Source organism: Saccopteryx leptura, chromosome 2, assembly GCF_036850995.1.
Source record: "Saccopteryx leptura isolate mSacLep1 chromosome 2, mSacLep1_pri_phased_curated, whole genome shotgun sequence".
Taxonomy (NCBI): domain Eukaryota; kingdom Metazoa; phylum Chordata; class Mammalia; order Chiroptera; family Emballonuridae; genus Saccopteryx; species Saccopteryx leptura.
Genome location: NC_089504.1, coordinates 306069623 through 306077968, shown reverse-complemented (window position 1 = coordinate 306077968; position 8346 = coordinate 306069623). Strand labels below are relative to the sequence as shown.

The 8346-nt window shown below is 51.4% G+C and overlaps 1 pseudogene; it reads left to right on the top strand.

Moving 5' to 3' along the window:
- The first annotated feature begins 4883 nt into the window (after positions 1 to 4883).
- Positions 4884 to 6186, top strand: LOC136392173 (tubulin alpha-1A chain-like; annotated as a pseudogene).
- The last annotated feature ends 2160 nt before the right edge of the window (positions 6187 to 8346 follow it).

Here is an 8346-nt window from a genome sequence, read left to right as displayed (position 1 = left end):
CGTGGGGAGCTGGACAAGACTCCCCCCAACTCTGGTCCTTCAGTGGTGGCCTGGGCAGACAGCTGCCTTTGTCTGAAACCTCCCTTCCTGGAGACCCTCCCTCTCAGGCCTGGCTCTCAGGGTTCATGTTCCTCAGGTAACCCCCGTTTCTGGGAATTTGTTGGCTGTACACTGGGTTCTGGAGCCCAGCAAGGCTGAGTCACACTCTGGCCCCACCACTCTGGCGTTGTGTGACCTTGAGCAAACCACAGACATTCTTGGAACCCCCGTTTCCCACCTGTAAAGTGAGAATGACAACGTCACTGTCACAGCTCGGCTGTGAGGCCTAAACCCAGCGCGTGCTCAGAGAGTACCTCTACATGTCACAGTCAAGTGGCAAACTCAACCTTTGTCCAACCCTTGCCCGCCTGAGCTTCCAACCTATGGAGAGAGGTAGACAGGAAGCGCTTAACTAACACAGTTGGCAGGTGCCTCGTGGGTTGTTGCACAGGCTGAGCAGAGGGGCCGCAGAAGTGGAGGCAGGTTTACCTCAGCCATTCTGGCCCCTGTGAAGGGCACACGGTTTCTGACACACGCAAGTGGAAGCTTTATTATCAATAATGCCCAGGACACCACAACTGGGACTTCCTCCCTCTTTCTTACTAACTGCTGCCTCCTCAGAGCTTTTTTGGGCACAACCTGGAAGTCCCCCATTTGGCCAGTACTGTCACATGGTCTCTAGATCCCCTGGCTCCACCTCTCCCAATGTGCAGCTCTAGCTCTTCCCACGGCCTGAGGCCCAGGAAGCTGTGAAGCCGCAGGCCCTGGCCTCTGCTCCTTTGACTGCTAAGAACAAATACTACTTCCTTTTCCTTCCTGCTCGGCACCCTTCCTATCCCTGACCCTTTGCAACCAGGCTTCCAGTCCTTTCCCACAGATCCTGCTCTGGGTCTTGGACCCATACCTCCAGCAGACCCTGAAACTCTCAGAACATCTCAGAAATTTCAGTCTGTGTCTTTTTCTCATGTCAACCCTCACAGCTTGGAATTTCATGGTTGCCTGGGTTTCTAACCGACCCCTTTAAATAACTGCGGTGGAGGCTTCTCATCGTGCCCTGGGATTCCCCTCTGAGCTCAGCTCAGCACCTTAGCATCCTTCCCTGGCCCCTGACCGCCTTGCCCCTGGCTCGCCTCTCAGTGCAATCACCATTGGTCCTGCTGATTTCCCCCCACTCACATCCTGTATCTCCACATCCTCATCATCCCTGCTCCCATCAGCTGCGCTTGGCTGACTCAAACACTCCTAAGATCTGCTTAGCTCAGCATTTCACTCAAACCACTTCCCTCTCCACTACTGGGCTTTGTCACAGAAGGGGTCAGGCCTCTGTTTTTCCTGCCTAGCTGGAGGACTTGCTGTAGTACACAAGACACCTGGAGGAAAAGAAAGAGGAGGAAGTCTGACTTGGAAACCCCAGCCTTTCAGGGGTTCGTGCAGTCAGGATGGATGAGCACCCCCTTTGAGGGGACAGAGGCCACCCTGTTCCCTTGAGACCCTGGTGTGGACCTCAGTGTCTTTTCTTGTCCCACACAGATCTGGTTGAAGCCCAGGGTCCATAGGTGTTGCTACGAGGGAGAGGGGTCCCATCCAGGTGTGGGGTGTGGGGGCCACAGGCTCTGGAGGGCTTGTCGGCCAGATCTATTTTAAGCCCCTGCAGCAAATGAACCCAGGCTCGAAATCCTCCCTGGGACAGGACTATTGTCACTCTGAAGTGGGAAAGAGGGGGACTCAATCCTGTCCAAGATATCAGGGTCAGCCTAAGGGCCAGCGGCTCTCATCAGCTCACATCTGGACCTCAGGGTGGCAGAGAGATGACAGAGCCACCTTGGATGGGAGGGGACTTCAGGGGTGCCTCTGGGACTCTGGAAGAAACCAGCCTAAGGTAGCTGAAGCTTAAGGTCATGAGAAAGGTAAGGGGGCATGACATTTGTCCCATGTGGCTTTTCAACACGTCAGTGTGGGAGGAGGTCACAGCTGCCTCTATCTGACCACCTAAAGGGTGGGCTGGGTGGGGGTCATGGGTTGAGCATTTGTGTGTGTTTGTCTCTCTCTCTCTCTCTCTCTCTCTCTCTCTCTCTCTCTCTGTGTGTGTGTGTGTGTGTGTGTGTGTGTGCGCGCGCGCGGTGGAGGGAAGGGAAGGATCTCTTGGGAGCCAGTAGCCAAACAGAACTGTGGGGACAGGTGTTTACTTCCTGCCAGCCAGTCACCCCAGGGTCAAGGTTACAAACCTGACTGGTTACAGGCCTGTGAGCCCCGGATGGGGCATCCCCTCTGCTGCTCCTGTAGCCTCTGATGCTGGGGGAAGGAAGTCAAGAAACCCCCCCTGGGGGTTAAAGGCCCCGGGAGGTCCAGAGAGCAGGGCCCACTCTGCTCTCTGGGCCCTCTCAGACCTCACTTGAGGGGAGTCTGGGGTAGTTCTTACCAGACCGGTGTTTTGGAACCTCAGTGTTTCCCAGTCTCCAAGCCAGGAGCCAGATGGAAATCTGATGCCCACCCAGGCCCCCGAGCTGGGCGGACGGGGCTGGGCAGGGCTGGTGGGCATGGATGACTCAGGGTTCTCTATGATCGGTGTCAGTCTGAGGACCAGACTCCCCTATTTCTCTCAACCTATCCTCCTCCTTCCCTCCCAAGGCAGCACTCCCAAAGTCTCAGGGAGGCCAACATGGCCTGACAGCTGGTCCAGGGACATCATGGGGTTGGAAGTTGGGCAAGACAGAAAGAAGAAAGGGGTGACTGCTAGAGCAGGAGTTTACGGGGGCTTTCTCACTGGCCCCTGACCCATGAGAAGGCTTTGCTTTGCAGTCACAGGAGTGCCCCAAAGGCCTGGTCATGGGAACAGTGAGCTCAGGGGCTGGGTCCCACCTGGAACACAGCTGCAGTTTGGGGTTCAGGGAAGAGAAGGTGAGACAGGGGGCCCATGCGGAGGAGTAGCCCACCCCAAGCTGTGGAGAGCCAGGCGTGGTCACCGGTCACCGCCAGGCTGCCGCTCAAGGCAGTGGGGCATGCTGGTTAAGGCCCTGTTGGAAAGTATGTGGTACTCTGGAGGGGTCAGGCCACATGCTGGGCTGACCGAAGGTGCAAATACAACCAGATAATACTAATGAGGCTTTAATATACCTAGACACCGCTAAGCACTTTCCGACATAATTATTGTACATTTCATTGCCACAACCAGCCACTGAAGCGGGTGTCATTAGTACTCTATTTACAAAGGAACAGCTGGGTAACTTGCTAACCTCTTGAACCTTTGAACAAGTCAGTCAGCTTACATCTTTGTAATCTTAGTATCATCTTTGCTGTTCCTGGGCTTATAGAAGCATCACCCTGAGCTCTGCCTTCAGTTTCCTATGGGGCTTCCCCCGTGCCGTAGCTCAGTGTTCCAATTTCCTCTTTTTATAATGATTGGATTAGGGCTCATCCTAATGACTTCATCTTAATTCATTATTACATCTGCAATTATCCTATTTCAAAATAAGGTCACATTCTGAGGTACTGAGTGGTTAGGAACTCAAGATATGAATTTGAAGGGGGGCACAATTCAACTCATAACACTATAACATGTAACCTCCTATGTACCAAACACTGGGGGCCCATTTGATTCTCATGACAACTGTGCGAGGCAGGAATATGTATTACCTTCATTGTATAGATGAAGACATTTAAGTTCAGAAAGGTTAGGCAGTTCAGCCAAAGGTACACAGCAAATGAAACACAGGTAATTGAAATAGACTAAACCATGAGTTACATGCAATTACTCTGGAGTCAGACAAACCTGTGTTCAGGCTCTAGTTGTATAACTGTGGGTAGGTCATTCAGCCTCTCTGGGTCTCAGTGTGCCCATTTATTTTTTAATTTTTAATTTTTTTTGTATTTTTCTTAAGTTGGAAACGGGGAGGCAGTCAGACAGACTCCCGCATGCGCCCGACTGGGATCCACCCGGCATGCCCACCAGGAGGCAATGCTCTGCCCATCTGGGGCATCGCTCTGCCGCAATCAGAGCCATTCTAGCGCCTGAGGCAGAGGCCACAGAGCCATCCTCAGCGCCTGGGCAAACTTTGCTCCAGTGGAGCCTTGGCTGTGGGAGGGGAAGAGAGAGACAGAGAGGAAAGAGAGGGGGAGGGGTGGAGAAGCAGATGGGCACCTCTCCTGTGTGCCCTGGCTGGGAATCAAACTGGGACTCCAGCACGCCAGGCCAACACTCTACCACTGAGTCAACCAGCCAGGGCCTCAGTGTGCCCATTTATAATTAGTGCAGTTATACTATGCAGTCAACGACACAGAACTGTTGTGGAGCGGCGAGGCTGGGGTCTAGCCCAGTGCTGGGCACGCAGTAGAAGCAGTGATAATAATACAAGCGTAGCAGTTGCTGCTCTGTAGAGCACATCCTGTTTTCTGTTGGTTCTGGGTGGCTGCCTCACTGTGTCAGCTCTCCTCTCCGAGTCCCTGGGGCAGGCAGAGCCAGGAGCACACTGATCCCCACACTCGGGCAGCCTAGAGCTTCCTGGAGCTATTTGCACACAAGCTGTCCCCCACTCTGACATGCCCCCATCCCTTCCCTTCATTGCGAGGGTAGAGGGCGTTGCCTGCTGGGGGCCTCTTTCCTTGCACTCAGGCCCAGGGGTGTTGTCTGTGTAGAAAAGGTGGCTCATGTGCCCAGGGAATGATCGTGGCTCCTGAGAGAGGCTGCCAACTCCCCAGCTGCCTCACCCTTAGGGACAAGCCCATGAGAAGTTAGAAGAAGGATCAGCAGGTTCTCTTACATCGACTGCCTAAGAATCCCACTGTAAGAAGCAGCAACCTCTCCACATGCTCTCTGCCATCTGCTCAGCAACTGCAAAGCAGCAACCATGCATGTGGGCATCTCCATCCATGCTGGCCAGGCTGGTGTCCATATTGGCAATCTCTGCTGGGAACTCTACTGCTTGGAATATGGCATCCAGTTTGATAATCAGATACCAAGTGATAAGACCATGGAGGGTGGAGATGACTCTTTCAACACCTTTAATGAGACAGGCACTGGCAAGCATATGCCTAGGGCAGTGTTGGTAGACCTGGAACCCACAGTCATTGATGAAGTTTATACTGGTACCTAATGCCAGCTCTTCCAACCTAGGCAGCTCATTACAGGCAAAGAAGATGCTGTCAATAACTATGGCCACAGGCACAACACCATTGGCAAGCAGATCACTGACCCCATCTTGAACCTAATTTGGAAACTGGCTGACCAGTGCACGGTCTTCAGGGCTTCTTGGTTTCCCACAGCTTTGGTGGGAGAACTGGTTCTGGGTTCACCTCCCTGCTGACGAAGCATCTCTCTGTTGATTATGGCAAAAAGTCCAAGCGGGAGTTTTCCATTTACCCAGCACCCCAGGTTCCCACAGCTTTAGTTGAGCCCCACAACCCCATCCACATACTGTCCTGGAGCACACTGATTGTGCCTTCATGAGAGGCAACAAGGCCATCTATGACATCTGTCGTAGAAACCTTGATACTGAGCACCCAACCTATACTAACAGAATACTGTCCTGGAGACAACCTAACAGAATAGGTTGATAGATCAAAATCTGTCATCCATCACTGCTTCCCTCAGGTTTGACGGAGCCGTGAATGTTGATCTAACTGAATTCCAGACCAACCTAGTGCACTATCCCTGCATCCACTTCCCTCTCACCTCTGCTGAGAAAGCCTACCATGAACACCTTTCTGTAGCATAGATCACCAATGCGTGCTTTGAGCTAGCCAACCAGGCAATGAAATGTGCCCCTCACCATGGTAAATACATGGCTTGCTGCGTGTTGTACCATGGTGACATGGTTCCCAGAGATGCCAATGCTGCCGTTGCCGCCCTAGAGACCAAGCGCACTGTTCAGTTTGTGGACTGGCTTCAAAGTTGGCATTAATTACCGGCCTCCCACTGTGATACCTGGTGGAGACCTGGCCCAATGACAGCAATCGGTGTGCCTGCTGAGTTATTGCTGAGGCCTGGGCTCGCCTGGACCACAAGTTTGATCTGATGTACACCGAGTGTGCCTTTGTCCACTGGTGTGCAGGTGAGGATATGGAGGCAGGAGTGTTTTCTGAGGCCCGTGAGGACAGGGCTTCCCTAAGGAAGATTATGAGCAGGTTCATGAGGAAGGAGAGGAATACTAAAGTTAAAATGTCACAATGGTGCTGCTTTCACATGGAAGCCCATTCTGTTTTAAACACTGAAATGTTGTAGTCTGATTAGTTATTTTGTATATAGCAGTGTATACTCTAATAAACAATTACTGACCTATGTTTTAAAACAGTGGTCCCCAACCCTGGGCCACGGACGATGCCGGTCCGTGGGCCATTTGGTACCTGTCCGCAGAGAAAGAATAAATAACTTTACATTATTTGTGTTTTATTTAAGTCTGAACAATGTTTTATTTATTTATTTATTTATTTATTGGTATTTTTCTGAAGCTGGAAACGGGGAGACACAGTCAGACAGACTCCCGCATGCGCCCGACCAGGATCCACCCGTCACGCCCACCAGGGGGGCGCCCCTCTGGGCGTCGCTCTGCGGCGACCAGAGCCACTCTAGCGCCTGGGGCAGAGGCCAAGGAGCCATCCCCAGCGCCTGGGCCATCTTTGCTCCAATGGAGCCTTGGCTGCGGGAGGGGAAGAGAGAGACAGAGAGGAAGGAGGGGTTGCGGGGTGGAGAAGCAAATGGGCGCTTCTCCTGTGTGCCCTGGCCGGGAATTGAACCCGGGTCCCCCGCACGCCAGGCCGACGCTCTACCGCTGAGCCAACTGGCCAGGGCAACAATGTTTTATTTTTTAAAAATGACCAGATTCCCTCTGTTACATTCGTCTAAGACTCACTCTTGACGCTTGTCTCGGTCACGTGATACATTTTTCCGTCCCACCCTAAAGGCTGGTCCGTGAAAATATTTTTGACATTAAACAGGTCCATGGCCCAAAAATGGTTGGGGACCACTGTTTTAAAACACAACAGTTTAGCCTGACCAGGTGGTGGCGCAGTAGATAGAGTGTTGGACTGGGATGCGGAGGACCCAGGTTTGAGACCCCGAGGTCGCCAGCTTGAGTGCGGGCTCATCTGGTTTGAGCAAAGCTCACCAGCTTGGACCCAAGGCCGCTGGCTTGAGCAAGGGGTTACTCAGTCTGCTGAAAGCCCATGGTCAAGGCACATATGAGAAAGCAATCAATGAACAACTAAGGTGTCGCAACAAAAAACTGATGATTGATGCTTCTCATCTCTCTCCCTTCCTGTCTGTCTGTCCCACTCTATCCCTCTCTCTGACTCTCTCTCTCTCTCTCTCTGACTCTGTAAAAAAACAAAAACAAAAAAACACACACAAAAAACCCACAACGGTTTGTTACAGAACCCTGTCTTAAATGAAAAAGGAACCTGACCAGGCGGTAGAGCAGTGGGTAGAGCATCGGACTGGGATGCGTTCGAGTCCTCGAGGTCCTCAGCTTGAGCGCAGGCTTATCTGGTTTGAGCAAAGCTCACCAGCTTGAGCTCAAGGTCGCTGGCTCGAGCAAGGGGTTACTCGGTCTGCTGTAGCCTCTGGTCAAGGCACATATGAGAAAGCAATCAATGAACAACTAAGGAGCCACAGTGGGGGGGGAGGGGGAGGAAAGGAAAGGAAGGAAGGAAGGAAGGAAGGAAGGAAGGAAGGAAGGAAGGGAGGGAGGGAGGGAGGGAGGGAGGGAGGGAGGGAGGGAGGGAAGGAAAGAAAGAAAGAAAGAAAGAAAGAAAGAAAGAAAGAAAGAAAGAAAGAAGAAAGAAAGAAAGAAAGAAAGAAAGAAAGGAAGAAAGAAAGAAAGAAAGAAAGAAAGAAAGAAAGAAAGAAAAACTATATATAGGGTTGGAGAACAGCTCAGAGGCTAGAGGGTGGGAAGCGGTTGACCACAAGGGGCAGCATGAGGTTATGAGAAGAGTTCTCTGTCTTGATTGTGATGATGGTTACACCACTCTCTCTGCATTTGCCAAAACTCAGACCTGCACACTAAAAAGAATGAATTTTATTGTATACAAATTAAAAATAAATTTAAAAAAATTTAAAGTGATTCAGAAGATCCAAATTCTAAATGTCAAGGAGTTTTAGCAATACTTAGCAAATTTAGTTTGTAGTTTCTTTTATATGCAAGCAAAAGACTGATACTGTGTTTGATATGTCTTAAAGAATTCTTTAAGTTAGTTCAAAATGAAACTTCTGCAGAATTAAAAAAAGAAAAAGAGAGAAGAGCAAGCCCCTCACAGAGAGGCAGGTGCATTGCTCCTACATGCTCTGTTTCTCCCTGCCTCTGTCGGGCTCTC